Source organism: Megalopta genalis, chromosome 14, assembly GCF_051020955.1.
Source record: "Megalopta genalis isolate 19385.01 chromosome 14, iyMegGena1_principal, whole genome shotgun sequence".
NCBI lineage: Eukaryota > Metazoa > Arthropoda > Insecta > Hymenoptera > Halictidae > Megalopta > Megalopta genalis.
In genome coordinates this window covers 6,791,592-6,807,497 of record NC_135026.1, presented here as the reverse complement: position 1 = coordinate 6,807,497, position 15,906 = coordinate 6,791,592, and the positions used below count along the sequence as shown (strand labels likewise).

Below are 15,906 nucleotides of genomic sequence, written 5' to 3'. Positions count from 1 at the left end.
GGTCGTTGCCGGATAATTTATTATTTCATTTTAGTCTATCACTTTATTTGTTAAACCGAGCTCGTATTTATTTGTTCAGGCGATTTCTAGACAGTTCGACAATTTAATATCGGAGCTGTGCAACGCGGCAGATGCGATAACATCGATAAGAATTATTAATTAAAATACACGGAAGAGCGGCTATTTACATTGACATGATTGAAGTATGCGAGGCAAATTACCCGGAAGAAGAAATATATTTTTAAATGACAATCGAGTGTCCATCAGAAATTAAATATCGTTTATTAGATGCACGCAGCGTCGAAAATTTTATTATCATGTATTTTTACGATGAATGATGTATATTAGAATCTAAAAAAACGAAATAACGGAACGAAAAAGGAAATCGAAGACATCGGGAATCGAACCCTGGACGTCCGGGCGCTGAACCTAGCCCCTATGCGCACGGCTACTCGCCACGGCGTCGCTGGCGTTCTGGTTTTCAAGTGAGCTCGCCGCGGGCGAGCCGTTGGGGGACCTCCGACGGTACGCTAAACGCAACGACAGCGTCCTGTCAATCGGAACGCGCGAAATTCGTTCCCCGAAACGATCTGTCCGCGCGAAGAACGCGAACCGTGATTGAGCTGTAAGTTACGGCGGCTGTCGTCGAAGAGGAAATTAACGGCGGCGGCCGATTACGTGTAACAGATTTTTACGGCCGTACATATCGCGTCTGTTGCCGGCGGATTAAGTGGGTTAATGTCGACTCTAAACCACCGCGGGACTTTCTTCTGCCGGCAAGCGACACATACACCGCCGTGAAACGGGACGCTTCATCAACGTCCGCAGCTCCTCTTTTTCTGTTTCGCCTCGGGAGCCGCGAAATTACGCGCGGTAATACGAGCGGAGCCCTCGTAAACCATTCAGAACCACCGAGAGAGCGGTCGCGACCGTCGCGACGCTTTGGGAAACAGGAAACAATAGAAGGGAAGTTTCGTTGACTAGTCTTCATCGTCAACCGACTAACGTAGTCGGCAAAATAAGCTGGACGCTAGCCGAAGGAGTGGGGGTAGGTGACGCGACGCGGTGGGTTACACATAGTTAAGGATGATTTAATGGTGAGGGATAGAGAGCTGATGGCGGTTAAGAACGATTTAATAGAGAAGAATAGATGACGATGGTTAAGGATGATTTCATTGTGAGGAATAGTTAATAGTTACGAACGATTTAATAGTTAAGAATAGTTAATAGTTAAGAACGATTTAATAGTTAAGAATAGTTAATAGTTAAGAACGATTTAATAGTGGGGAATATTTAATAGCGAAGAACTATTTAATAGTTAGGGACGATTTAATGGTGAAGAATAATTAATACCTAAGAGCAATTTGATAGTAGTGAGTCGTTAATAGTAGTTAAAATCGATTCTATAGTTAAAAATTACGGTGAAGAATGACTTAATAGTCAAGAACGCCTTAAAAGTGAAAAACGATTAAATAGTCACGAATGACTTAAGAGTCAAGAACGACTTGATATTCATGAATGATTTAAGAGGCAAGAACAACTTTAAAGTCAAAAACGACTTACTAGTCATAAATGAATTAAGAGTGAAGAACGATTTAATAATCAAGAATGACTTAATAGTCAAGAAAGGCTCAAGAGTAAAGAACGACTTAATGTACAAGAAAAACTGAAGAAGGAAAAACGAATTAATAATCCTGAATGACTTAAGAGTCAAGAACAATTTAAGAGTCGAGAACGACTTAAGAATCAAGAACAACTTATGAGTTAAGAACGACTTCATAGTTTAGAAAGATTTAAGACCGAAAAACGACTTGATAGTCAAGAATGACTTAATAATCATGAATGACTTAAGAGTCAAGAACGACGTAATAGTCATGAATGACTTAAGAGTCAAGAAAGACTTGATAGTCATGAATGACTTAAGAGTCAAGAACGATTTAATAATCAAGAATGACATAATTGATAAGAAAAACTTAAGAGTCAAGAACGATTTAATAATCAAGAATGACATAATTGATAAGAAAAACTTAAGAACGAAGAACGACTTAATAATCCTGAATAACTTAAGAGTCAAGAACGACTTAAGAGTCACGAACGACTTAATAATCAAGAACGACATAACACTCAAGATTGATTTATAGCCAAGAATAAGAAAATATACCAAACACACTCCGATATATATTGCCTTCGTCTTTTGGATAGAATCGCAAACGGTACCATTGTGTGACGCCGACGATTGAAAATCTGTTCGTTCGGCAATTCCATTGTCGAGTGGGTCTAGCGTGGTCCCAAAGTCTCGAGATTCGCGCGGGTAGCTCGCTCGTGCCGGGTCAAGACTCCGCAGCAATGCCAGAAAGAAACCCGTTCCGAATATTGCTCTTATTGTTTCGGTGGGCGGCGTGCTTGGACAGCGATAAACCAAAACAAAAACGGTGAGCGACACGCGCGTGCATCCTGCACTCGGCTGCGATGCCGCGTGGGACCGGTGGTGCAGCCTACAAAAAAGGTTCCTGGGAAAATGTGCAATTCCAGGATATCGTCGGAACCGTCCTCGCTTCACTGGGCAACAGATGTGAGACAACTTATCGTTCAGATAATTTACAGTCGAGTTAATTTATTTCGTCATTTATTTCAGTCGTCTTTTTAATAATCTGGCGCGTATAGATTACACTTTGAAGATGTAAGTCAACATTTTCGAAAGTGTCACTTGCGCCTATCTAACACAAAATTCCTGCCGCGCTATAAGTTTGCTTCCACGAGTCGCCGCTAGAGGCGCTAGTGAAACATCGGCATCTATCGATACATTATTTCTTTTAATAATATTGGTACAAACGCGGTACTACTACGGCAGTGTTATTGTATCGTGCAGGTACAATCAGAAGTAAATGTTTAAGATCACACGGGAAGGGATGAAGTTGGTCCACCGTTCCTTCCTATGCCGTGATTTAGAAACTGAAAAATCAGTTTAAATTGTTGTCTACCCTGTGAGCTCCAGTACTGTTATTTTTGTACAATTTTTTGTAAATATTTGTACAATTTCTAATAGTTTATAAACAATTTCTAGCAATTTTTTAACAATTTTTTAATAATTTGAATACGTTAGGTGCATTTTTGAACAATTATCGATCAGCAATGTGGAGAGCGTCCTCATTTTAAGAATTCAAATAAAAATTGACAATTTTAGAATTATGAATTGAGAATTGATCAGTAATATGGAGAAGGACCTGGTTTTAAGAATTCAAGTAAGAATTGACATTTGTAGAATTAAAAATTGAAAATTAAGAATTGAGAATCAAGAATTGAAAATTGAAAACTGGAAGTTGAGAATTGAAAATTGATTAGTAATGTGTAGAACGTTTTCATTTTAAGAATTCAAGTAAAAATTAACATTTTTAGAATTAAGAATTGAGAATTGAAAACCGATTAGAACGTTCTCATTTTAAGAATTCAAGTAAAAATTTACAATTTTAGAATTAAGAATTGAGAAATAAGAATTGAGAAATGAGAATTGAAAATTGATTACTAACGTGGAGAACGTCCTCATTTTAAGAATTCAAATAAAAAAATTGAGAACCGTGAATTGAGAATTGAAGACTGGAAATTGAGAATTGAAAATTGATTAGTAATGTGGAGAACATCTTTATTTTAAGAATTCAAATAAAAATTGACAATTTCAGAATTATGAATTGAGAATTGATTAGTAATGTGGTGAACGACCTCATTTCAAGAATTCAAGTAAAAATTGACGTTTGTAGAATTAAAAATTGGAAAGTAAGAATTGAGAATTAAGAATTGAGAAGTGAAAATTGAAATCTGGAAATTGAGAATTAAAAATTGATTAGTAATGTGTAGAAGGTCCTCATTTTAAGAATTCAAGTAAAAATGAACATTTTTAGAATTAAGAATTGAGAATTGAAAATTGATTAGAACGTTCTCATTTTAAGAATTCAAGTAAAAATTGACATTTTTCGAACTGAGAATTGAAAACTGTGAATTGGAAAGTGAAAACTGAAAACTGAGAATTAAGAATTCGCCGATCTTGACGCGACTGTAACAAACGCCTCCACAGCGACGAAGGTGAGACGGGAATGGTTTCTGGCGCGAGCCAATCGGTGGAGAAAAGTTTCGAATGCGATAGAATCCACGCCTTTCGCAGGTGGAGACTGGGCCGTCGTCGACGGTTACACTGCCTTTTCCATGAATGGACAGGGACTTGTTTCGTTCGGGCGATTGCTAATGAGACCGACGCCATATTGGCTTGCGCAACTCCCTGCGGTTCGCCGTCTAATTTCGTCGGAAAATTAAAGTCGTCGCCTGCGGAGCCGGCATTCGAGGCGATACAAGACTTTCAGACAGCAGTCCCGCGAGGCTCCCCTGTAATGCCATGATTTTCCGCTCGTGAATAGACTTCGTCATCGAGCCGGCGATACCTGTTTCCCTCAATATTTTTTTCTCTCTCTGGACGTCGCGTGGGAATCGGCCGGGATTTTCTGTCCCGATGAAATCAAAGCCGGACACGTTCGACAGCGCGGCAAGCAGTAATCGATGTCGACTCGTCCTATTCCGAAATCCACGTGCCGGAGCGAAGCGAATTAAAGTGGTAGCGGGAAAAGAAGAGGATAATGTTCAAAATTCGAATCGGATTTTCCCTTCTCCTGTCACGCGTTCGTCGATAATTGATTGCTTTAACACGAATGATGTAATCTTCCATTAACGCTCGAATTTCCAAGCCTAAAACGCTACTATTCTATGTCGTTTTATAAAAATGCCAAGACTGATTTATTTAAACTTCATACGATTGACGGTATAATATGTACTTCAATAAAGAAGCGTACGTAAAACTTTCTCCTAGGAATATTTTTATAATATTAAGAACTGTGTTTTGTTATATAATTGTTATATACTGAACAGAGAAATCCCACAATTATGATACTTCCGTGAAGTGAGAGATTCCTGAAGTCATTTGAAGAAATTTTGTCCTTAGCGAAAATGCAATCCGCGGCTTCGTTTACGAGATATTAACGAAAAAACAGTGACCAATGAGAGATCGCATACGTCTGGCGCCCCGCCCACGCGACCAGTGCCGCCGCGTCACTGGCCGCGGGGCGGAGCGCCGGCCGTGCTCGCCTTCTGATTGGTCAGTGTTTTTCATTAATATCTCGCAAACCTCGGGAACCCCTCATTTTTCGCTTGAGCAATAATTTTTGGACACCCTGTATACAGAGCGGAACTCAGTTATTTCTTAAGATAAAGAAAGACTTTGTCACTCCTTGCCGGGTGTTAACGTAATTATGGGACACTCTGTACAGTGGAGCCTCTCTTATCTGAACGTTTATTTTTTTATAATATTCTGTTACCAAAACATTCTATTAAGTTGGCCAATAAGTCAAACGTTAATGGCCAACGTCAAATGTCAAACAATACGACGACTAGATAATATTTAGCAACATAATTTTGTGACACCCTGTATATTTAATACGATGCAACGATAACCTCTTGTTGTTTTAGGTTAGAAGTTACTCTCTGTATACGCTCTCTCGACCGACTCATACGACCGAGCTCGTCGCTCGTCGTTAATTCGAAAGACTCGTTCTTACACCACTTTCACACCGGAGGGCTCTCCATTCGCGCCGACCGCTTAACGGTTAATTCCTTAATCCTAAACGTGATTCACGCTCGGAGCGTCTAAGCCGCGCGCCGTCAAACACAACATAACCGCGCATTCCTCCGTACGGACGGAATGGGAATATGCAGGAACAATTCGCGTTGATTATTAACCGAGACAGATTCGAGTTTCCAATTGGGTTTCCGGATACGACGAGAACATTTCGGAGGGTGGGTTACCGGGGTAGCTTCCAATTCTCGGATCGGCCTGCGCGGGGGGGGGGGGGGGAGGGGGTCCCCAGGTCACCGACACTCCTCCCGTCGAGCAGCAAATTACCTCCCATCGGCGAGAAATATCGCCGAATCGACGAAACCCGAAGACCAAGGTCCGCGTTACTGCCATACGTCGGCTTGGCCCGCCAGTTTCCCTCTGCTGACGAATCTCTGACACGTGCGCAGCCTCTGTGAGAGAGAACTGCGAGGAAATGAACGATTCTGTACGGTGCACTATAATTATGTAGGTGATTCCTGAGATCGTTTCAAATAACTTTTAGTTTTAATATTGTCATATTATTTTATATTATTATATTATTTTATATTATATTGTTATATTATTTCATATTATATTATATTATTATATTATTTTATATTATATTGTTATATTATTTCATATTATATTATTATATTATATTATTTATATATTATTAATATTATTTTTTATTACCGTTAATTATTATTATTCTTTCATTTCGTTTATTTTCGAATAAGAACATTTAATACGACTCATTCGATAAATGCACAGTCAATCGTGCCAAGAAAACGAAACTAAAGACACGTCAAAGAACTACAGTATTTTCTCTCAGAACGTCCCCCAGCGAATTGTCCATTTTTGTTTACAAGTTGAAGGACAATCTGGGGAGAGTATACTGTGCCGTGCGTACGGATACTGTTTATACCGACTATACCTCCGGCGGTGGCGCAGAGCGCTGAACACAGGCAGAAAGGCGGGTAGGATACGGCTTGCCGGGTCCTATTCTGCTGATTCCTTAAGTACTAGGCGTTGTAGAGTAGCGACTACACGACCCCGAAGCGCTAGCCGACCAGTGCTGGAGATGCGGTGTCTCCAGCACTGGTAGTAGCGTAGCTACGACAGATCCTACCAGTCGGCCTTCTAAATACTGGTACCTCGGGTGTCGGCGTGCCCACGAGGTCCCGGCCATCTGGCCCGGGATACCTCGGGCCGGCAGTGGGTAGGTCCATCGAGGGGGCAGTGGTAAACGGCTAAAGTTGGCCAGAGGCTCCTTCCCTTCCTTTCCTTACCTCTTCCCTCCCTCCTCGTTATGTCCCACCCTAAAGTTGTTGGGGGCCTCGACGGGTGAGCTGCGGTATTCAGCTCGGGAACCGACCTGCTGAGCCGGTAGAGCATAGAAAGGGCTCGGCACCACCAGTTGTCTGCTGACGAGAGTCCGCGTCCTCGTAGTAACTGGTAGCTCCTGCATGGCTTGGCATGTGGGAGCGCGCTTATTAAGCGTATCTCAATTCCGCGCCCATGGGGGCCGTGTGGATAAACCTTTGGGCAGGTGCCGCACGTAAAATCACTAGAGACTTCTGTACCTTCGGCGGTATTCAGCTCGGGAACCGACCTGCTGAGCCGGTAGAGCATAGAAAGGGCTCGGCACCACCAGTTGTCTGCTGACGAGAGTCCGCGTCCTCGTAGTAACTGGTAGCTCCTGCATGGCTTGGCATGTGGGAGCGCGCTTATTGAGCGTATCTCAATTCCGCGCCCATGGGGGCCGTGTGGATAAGCCTTTGGGCAGGTGCCGCACGTAAAGTCACTAGAGACTTCTGTACCTCCGGCGGCTACTGTAGTCGAGAGCCTGCTCGTGAATGTTTCATAGATCGTTCCGCTAGTGGCAATTAAAAATTCAATCAAAGAACCGAGAAAGCTCGGATTAAGAAACCGGAGGACGTTAAGCGGTTTCCCGAAGTGACCGGCTATGAATCTTTCAGCAGGAAGTCGTTTTAGTTGAGTCGAACGGTTCAGCTGGGCGTTAAGCTTCCACGGATCACCGTGCACAACGCGGCTGAATATTTCAATAGAACGATCGCCGGGTACATATCGCCGGGATCCTGGGTTGTACGATCTAATACCCTTAATCACTTGATCCTATAGCCAACAATAACCGACCCGTGTAGACCACTGCAAGGCAGCCGTGCAACAAGGGATTCGACTGTTTGTAAATTCTGTTAGCAGAGTGTTCACGGATATCATGTTCCAGCTCCGAAGATGTCACCGAAATTAGCATGAGGACGTAGCGAGCGTTAGTCAAACCGTTCCGTAGTGAAACGCTGCGGACGTTCGAAACACATTTACGGATTTCATGCATCGGGTGCGAGATAAGTTTATGTTTTCGGTCGTGTAATTTTTGGTCGGAACGGGATATTTTTTCGGGTCCGAATCGGGTCACGGCAATTCGAAAAGTTCGGGTACTCCAAGGTGGATTCGGGTACCGTAAAGTGGATTCAGGTATACCAAAGTGGATTTTGATACTCCAAAGTGGATTTGGGTACAGCAAAGTGGTTTAGGGTACTGCAAAGTAGATTCGAGTACTCCAACATGGATTCAGGTACCACGAAACGAATTCCGATATCTCAAAGTGGATTCGGGTACCCCAAGGTGGATTTGGGTACCCTAAAATGAATTCGGGCACCTTAAAGTGCATTCAGGTACCTCAACGTGGATTCGGGTACCACAATGTGAATTCGGGTACCTCAAGGTGTATTCAAGTTCCGCAAAGTGAATTTGGGTACTTTAAAATGAATTCGGGCACCTTAAAGTTCATTCAGGTATCTCAAAGTGGATTCGGGTATCCCAAGGTAAATTTAAGTTCAGCAAAGTGAATTTAGGAACCCTAAACTGAGTTCGGGTACATCAAAGTGGATTCAGGTACCTCAAAGTAGATTCGGGTACCCCATGGTGGTTTCGGGAACCCCAAGGTGAATTCGGGTACCTCAAGGTGGATTCAGGTTACGCAAAGTGAATTTGGGTACCTAAAAATGAATTCGGTTACCTTAAATTGCATTCAGGTACCTCGAAGTGGATTCGGGTACCACAAAGCGAATCCCGATATTTCAAAACGGATTCGGGTACCCGAAAATGTATTCAGGTACTCTAATATAGATCCGGGTACCCTGAAATGGATCCGGGTATTCTAAAATGGATCTGGGTACCCAAGAATGTATCCGGGTATCCGAAAATGTACCCGAATACCCGAAAATGAGTCCGGATACCCCAAAGCGGAATTAGTACTCGGTACACCCTCGATCGATCACGATTTCGATAAATTCGCAGTTTAAACGTTGCATTAACGTAAATTGATGCACGATAATGGAGACGTGTATCAAACACCGTTGATACGATTATTATTACTCAATGGCTCTGTTCCACCGATTATTGATGATTTAAACAGATCATATGTACGGGCAATTCGACTGAAAAGCGTAATCCCACGCCCGCGGCATTATATATTCCAATGTAATTCAAACATGGTTCGGAACGCATACCGTGCGATCATTAATAACTTTGAATTTGCAAAATGTAAGAGTTGTCAGGATATCAGTCTCTCTATATTTTTCATTCTGTCGCGTTGGCCACCGCAAATGAACGTTGCCGAGGTATAATGAAAATTCATCGAAATATCAAACGTGCACGGTACAAACAGGGTGTGATCATAATTTGATGGATCCATTATTTTTTTTTGGAATTATTAATATTTCAGAATATGAAGAAGTTTCGGCCCGGATGATGCTTTTAATAACAAAATGAAATTGAATTTGTAGCATCATTTGGTCGGACAGATCCAATTAACGCAAAAATTTATTATATTTATTTTTAGATACGATTCAAAACGGCACAGCATCTCCGTTATTCCCGGGGCGACTATCGAACGAACTGAACGGAATATCGAAGTAAAATGAACAATGCGGTCCACAACCGAACGCGTTACAGAAAAACGCCATTCTCGCGGCGGCGGTCTGGTGGTCCATAACTACAAAGATACATAACGAAATACGAAAAAGCCGTATGCTTGGAACGTAGCAACTTCACTTGCTCAAACTGCTTTAAACAAAAATGCAATAACAACAACAACAATAATAATATTTATAATAATAATTATAATAATAATTAAAATAGTAAGTATTATTATAATAATTATAATAATAATTATAATTATAATAATTATAATAATAATTATAATTATAATAATTATTATAATTATAATAATTATTATAACGCATTGGATTATTATAACATTATTGACAAATCTGTTACGTAAATTTGAAATTTCCTCGTTTAATTTACTTCGTTAAACAAGGCCGACTCCTAGTTCTGACACTTTTCACTATTGCCGTTTATTTACCAGCAGTGACTGCGCCTGGTGTAGTGTTACTATCTCTACTTTTCCATGGAACCACGGATTCTTAACATCGTTTACGTGCGCACAGATTTTTGTTGTATATTTTGTATTGTATTGTATTTTTTGTATATACATGCTTAAGTGAGTATAGCAGGATATATATCTCTCGGAAGGAGTTACAATTATCTGAAAAAATGTTGCCGGGAAAGTTGGTAGGACAGGCTACATCATGCAGTATTAATTGTTTTCTTATGGGTGAAGCAGTACAGGAGATCTAAAGGTCAATCTAATTTTCTTAAATGAAAGGCTTGAAAGCAACAGCAGGCACTGAGAGAAATTCGAGGAGGTGCTACACGATATTATTCTGAGTTCGATGAAGGTAAATCGTTAGCTTATGTTTACGTCCTGCATTGGTCGACGACCAACATCCAGCAGCCGCTGCCGAGCAGCGTCGGTTGCGTTCATCAGTATCAAGTTACTAGAATTATGATATTATAAACAGTGATTAAGGATTATACATATTTGTAATCGTTTTAAAAATTGTGCCCCAACGCTTTTTAACATTTTGTCCGATATTAAACTGCATGCGATCGTACTTCTTGTTCTTAAATCATTTACGGTTTCTATTGGGGTCTGGAAGTCTACCTGGTGGCGACCTGTATTTTCTATGATGGTGGACACGTAGAAGGATACAAAATTATTCACCTAGTAAGGTGAAAATTACAATCGATAATTTATGGCATTAGCAATAAACCTCAATCACTGTTTACAATATCATAATTGCGGTAACTTGATACAACACAACCCACGCTGCCCCGCAGCGACTGCTGAGTGTTGGTCGTCGACCAAAGCTGAACGTAAACATAAGCTAACCCTATTTATATTCATTGACCTCGCAATAATATCATATAGCACCTCTTTAGATTTCTGCCAGTGCCTGTTGTTACTTTCCGAAGAAAAAGACATAGCCTTCCGTTTAAGAAAATTAGATTGACCTTCAGATCTCCTGTACTATTCCAACCACAAGAAAACAATTAATACTACATGATGTAGCCCGTTCTATTAAACAGTTTTCGTGGTAACATTTCGAGATATTCTACTGTACACACTTAAACAACACACCCTGTATATGTAACAACTGTTTATGGTAGCTTTAGCTTCAATTTATGTATATGAAAGATATCCGTAGATTTATGGACCCTTCAAAGCGGATTTACGCGTGGTCAACACTGCGTGGTCGTCGCTATAAGAGAACGCGGTCGATAATGCAGGTCGATATTGCAACCCATGCGTCATTCGTGTTACACCTCAATTATAATAAATTGAGAAAATACGCACCGACCAAATGTTATCCATGTAAACACTATACCTCTCGATAAGAAACTATAGCTTGACACAGGAAATTATACCTAAACCATGGTCAATGATCTTGTTACTTTTGTTTCAGTATTTACTGTAACCGGACACCGAACGGCAAACCATTATCACAACTGTACTATTCCACGACGTTTATAACAATTCCAAGCTTTATTCAACAATTTTCCGGAGCATATTTTCGAAGATATTTTTTCGATACTTATTAACCTTTCCGTTGTTTCTAATGCGACAGCAATTTACTGTATTCGAATTTGCCGAGAATTAAGTAACAGTAAATTAAGTGGTAATCAAGCGATAGTACATGAAGGTTCAAAGTAAATGAAACAGAAAGAAAACGAGAGAAATAAATAAAACGAAACAACGCGTGAAACGAACCCGAGGAAGGTTAAGCAGAAACGGAATACGCACTTGGAGAATATCCCCCTTAAAATTCAGCGGCCGGTCGCGCGGATCGATTCGGTTATAAGGAGTGCATCGATATGCATTAACGGAATAATCCTGCGGGCAATCTTGTGCTGTGTGTTGCGAATTGCAATCCGAGACAGGCCGGCCATGCGATCGATTCATCAATCGTGTAATAGAGACGGCGGTATACCGGTCGTCGGAACTCTTTTAACGTGCCCTAATCCGATCCGCTGATTGGAAACCCAATTATCCGGATACTCTGCGCCGTTCCAACGAGTTCTGTCGTTTCTCAATCGCGCTCGCGAAAAATGGCCGCACTCGATCGTAAACGATAGCCAACGATCCAATTTTTCGACTTCCGCGTTCTGGAACATATTTGTTCGCTGCGAGACGTTATCCCGCCAGAGTGTCGGAACAAAAATATACTATTATTCCTTTCGCGTTATCATTCGCTTTTCCGCGAACCACAATATAAAAACTCGCAAAACCGTATGACAGACGCACAGCGATAGTTGACGGCGCGTTGCAAGGTTGTAATAAATGTATTTAATACGATACAAGGAAACTAGAAACGATCGATCATGAATTGTATCAATAATTAATATCAATTAGAGTTCGTAATTAATTCAACGAATTCATTGTAATACATGCCGATGAAACAACGTTTTACGACCCACATTTTAGGTTAGAAGGGCACACAGCAACGACAGCGCCCTTCCACGGTGCGGCCCACAATTATTCGAGGCGCGAATTATAATGTATTTGAATAATCCGAATAACGAATTTTTTTTATAAAAATGCTGGTCATACATGGTGTTTTAAAATGTTAAGATTTCTGACTCGATAGTATCCTAACTGGTAACGGGAGCAATTTCTATACCGCCATGCACCGTTGCAACTCAAACATTTTTTGCACATCTCCTCGATTCGTTCTTTTTCTCTCTTTCTCGCGCTCTCTCTTAATTAATGTCTCTTTGCTCGGCTGAATAAATTCATCCTCCAACGTCTGCACTCTTAATTACGTGCCGCCTTGTTTGGTGCAGTAAACTCTTGTTGCGAATCATCGGGAATTTTTACACGAAAACACGAAAGCAGCTACGAAGATATTTATTTCCTTCTCCGTCGTTTCAGTCGATCGTTTCTATCGCTGTGCAATTTCATTCGTGCGTTTTTATTGGAAATGCGTCAAATCTGCTGTCAACCAGCGAGCATTTGAAGACGTCCAAGCGGATACATTGTCTCGCTTAGCGTTTCTTGTTCCAAAAATATTTCCGATTCGGAAAAATATTTTCCAAAATATTTGCAACTGGAAACAAAAGCAGATATACGAGATAATTTGATTAAATTACTAAATACAATACATTTTGGATAAAAATCGGCCAACTTTCACCGGCGATGATTCCTCGAAAAATCATCGCAGGGCGACGACGTTTGTTTCTAAATTAAAGCTTGAAACCGCTACTTCAAGATAATGCCTGTGGATTTTAAGTTCGACGCACGCTCACTACTACAATCCTTTAAATGCGAGGTCCCAAATTCGAAATCCCGAATTTTCACATTGAAAATTGCCAAGTTTGACGAAATGCTCGGATTTCCTAAAACTTTTTTCCGAGATGCCGTTCGCAGCCGAATGAAGTTCAATTCTTCCCCTTTAGTTTAAAAAAAAAGAAACCGGACTGCGATTTTTTCTCACGAAGTTACAGCACTTTAAAGCGACCCTTACCAATCCCATACGCCAGTCGCCTGAAGAGATGGTCCTTTTAAGGTTATATTTAAAGAGGCACAGTGATTGCGGTGCATCGAACTTGAAATCCAGATAGACCATCTTAAAGTGGAGGTTCCAAGCTTCAATTTAAAAAAAACGTCTCCACGCTACGATGATTTTTCGCGGAGTAATCGTTGATCAAATTCGGCCAGGTCAAATTTAAGCAGCGTGGACGCTTCGACTTTGTGGAAATTTTGAGGTTATATGGCGCGGCGGTCGAAGCGTTGAGACAACGGCGAGGATTATTTCGGCCAGAGAAACGGGGTTCCAGCCCACGGTGCGGCGGACGGATCGAGGCGGGCCCCATCGATTTTCCATAAATGACCGATGTCGTCGGGTCCGGAGGAAATACGGCCGGAACAGTCGGCGGACTTCTCCTATTTTGCGGTCGACGTGCCTCGACGATTTACGGGCCGGCTTTCCCGCCTCCGCCCCAAACTTCGCCGGCGGACTGTTCCGATCGCGTTGCGAAACCATCCGAGCCTGTTGGCCGAAAGAAGTACGAGCTTTCCGGATTTGCGGTGCGCCGGTCTATCTCCGAGAACTTCTGCTGTTGTCTGACGGAGCAGTTGAGGCAATCTGCTCAACCGTTTCGACGATCTCAGTCCCCTTTCATCACCCTTGTTAGACTTGGCGACAACGATAACGAACGATCAACAGAATATCCGTTTTTAAGGGTGTTCGGCAAGTTTCCAGGATTTCGAAAGCGCTGTGCGAATTCTGTTTTCGTTTAACCTTCTTCGGGACTGTTTCGCGGGAAGAAACCACTAGATGGAGTCATAAGTAACTACAATTTCTTTGTCGGACATTTGTTTCGTGGTGTCTTTTTTGTTTACTTTTTTCGTTGTTTCGTTTTATTTATTTTTCTCGTTCTATTTTCTGTTTCATTTATTTTGAACCCTCATTTACTATCGCTTGATTACCACTTAATTGCTATTTATTGTTACTTAATTCTCGGCAAATTCGAATACAGTAAATTGCTGTCGCATTAGAAACGACGGAAAGGTTAATAAGTATCGAAAAAATATCTTCGAAAATATGCTTCGGAAAATTGTTGAATAAAGCTTGGAATTGTTATAAACGTCGTGGAATAGTACAGTTGTGATAATGGTTTGCCGTTCGGTGTCCGGTTACAGTAAATACTGAAACAAAAGTAACAAGATCATTGACCGTGGTTTAGGTATAATTTCCTGTGTCAAGCTATAGTTTCTTATCGAGAGGTATAGTGTTTACATGGATAACGTTTGGTCGTTGTGTATTTTCTCAATTTATTATAATTGAGGTGTAACACGAATGACGCATGGGTTGCAATATTGACCTGCATTATCGACTGCGTTCTCTCACAGCGACGACCACGCAGTGTTGACCACGCGTAAATCCGCTTTGAAGCGTCCGTAAATCTACGGGAATCTTTTGTATACGTAAATTGAAGCTAAAGCTGCTACAAACAGTTGTTACATATACAGGGTGTCTTGTTTAAGCGGGTTCGGCAGGATATCTCAAAAGAAAAAATGTTTGATTTTAATTTTAAATTGTTTAACGTTCCTATGATTAAAAAAATATTCCTACAAAAGTTGTTTGGTAGGACGGGCTACATCATGTAGTATTACATGTAAATTGAAGCTACATATACAGGGTGTTTTGTTGAAGTACAGCAGGATATCTTGAAAGGAAAAAATGTTTAATTTTAATTTAACGAGCATCGAGTCCCGTGGATTTTAACGCGCTGATTTCACATCCGGTCGCAGAATTTCTCTATCCGTTAGAATTTATTCGCTTGAGAATTTCGATAAAAGTTCGATTCGAATGAAAGGACTAACGGAATCGTGACTTTTTCGTTAAAATCGTTTCAGAACCAGCTTATTCGAACGCACGTTGCGTTCCCACATATATGATGCAAACTACACGAAAATAATAAAGTGGTGAATAATCAGTTATCCAATAATTTCAACAAGATCATCGAGATTTCGTCAGTATTTCCATTGGAGCCGATGCTTTTTCAAAATCCTGAGGTTCTAGAACAATTTTGACGTCGGATTTGAAATCAGCGTGTCAAAATCTACGGGAAATGATCTGTAACATGTCGTTGATAAAACGTATCACAACCAGTGTTCGCAGAGAAATAAGTTACGCAGGGAGTGGGGGTAGGCGGCGCATGCGCGGGAGTTCCGCGCAGCGGCGTGGCGCATCTAGCGTTACAATTATAAGTCTCTACGTTGTGTCGCAACAGTGGTTCAAAATTATAATGCTGACGCATGCATTACTTACCCCCACTCCTCGCGTAGCCTATTTCCTTGCGAATATTGGATTGCGGATTGAGTGCCGGCCGTCGCCGTT

At 41.2% G+C, this 15,906-nt stretch overlaps 1 protein-coding gene across 3 annotated transcripts in view; it reads left to right on the top strand.

Moving 5' to 3' along the window:
- Positions 1-15,906, top strand: part of CCAP-R (Crustacean cardioactive peptide receptor) — an 89,935-nt gene that overhangs the window by 49,999 nt on the left and 24,030 nt on the right. The gene's annotated exons all lie outside the window — the stretch shown is intronic.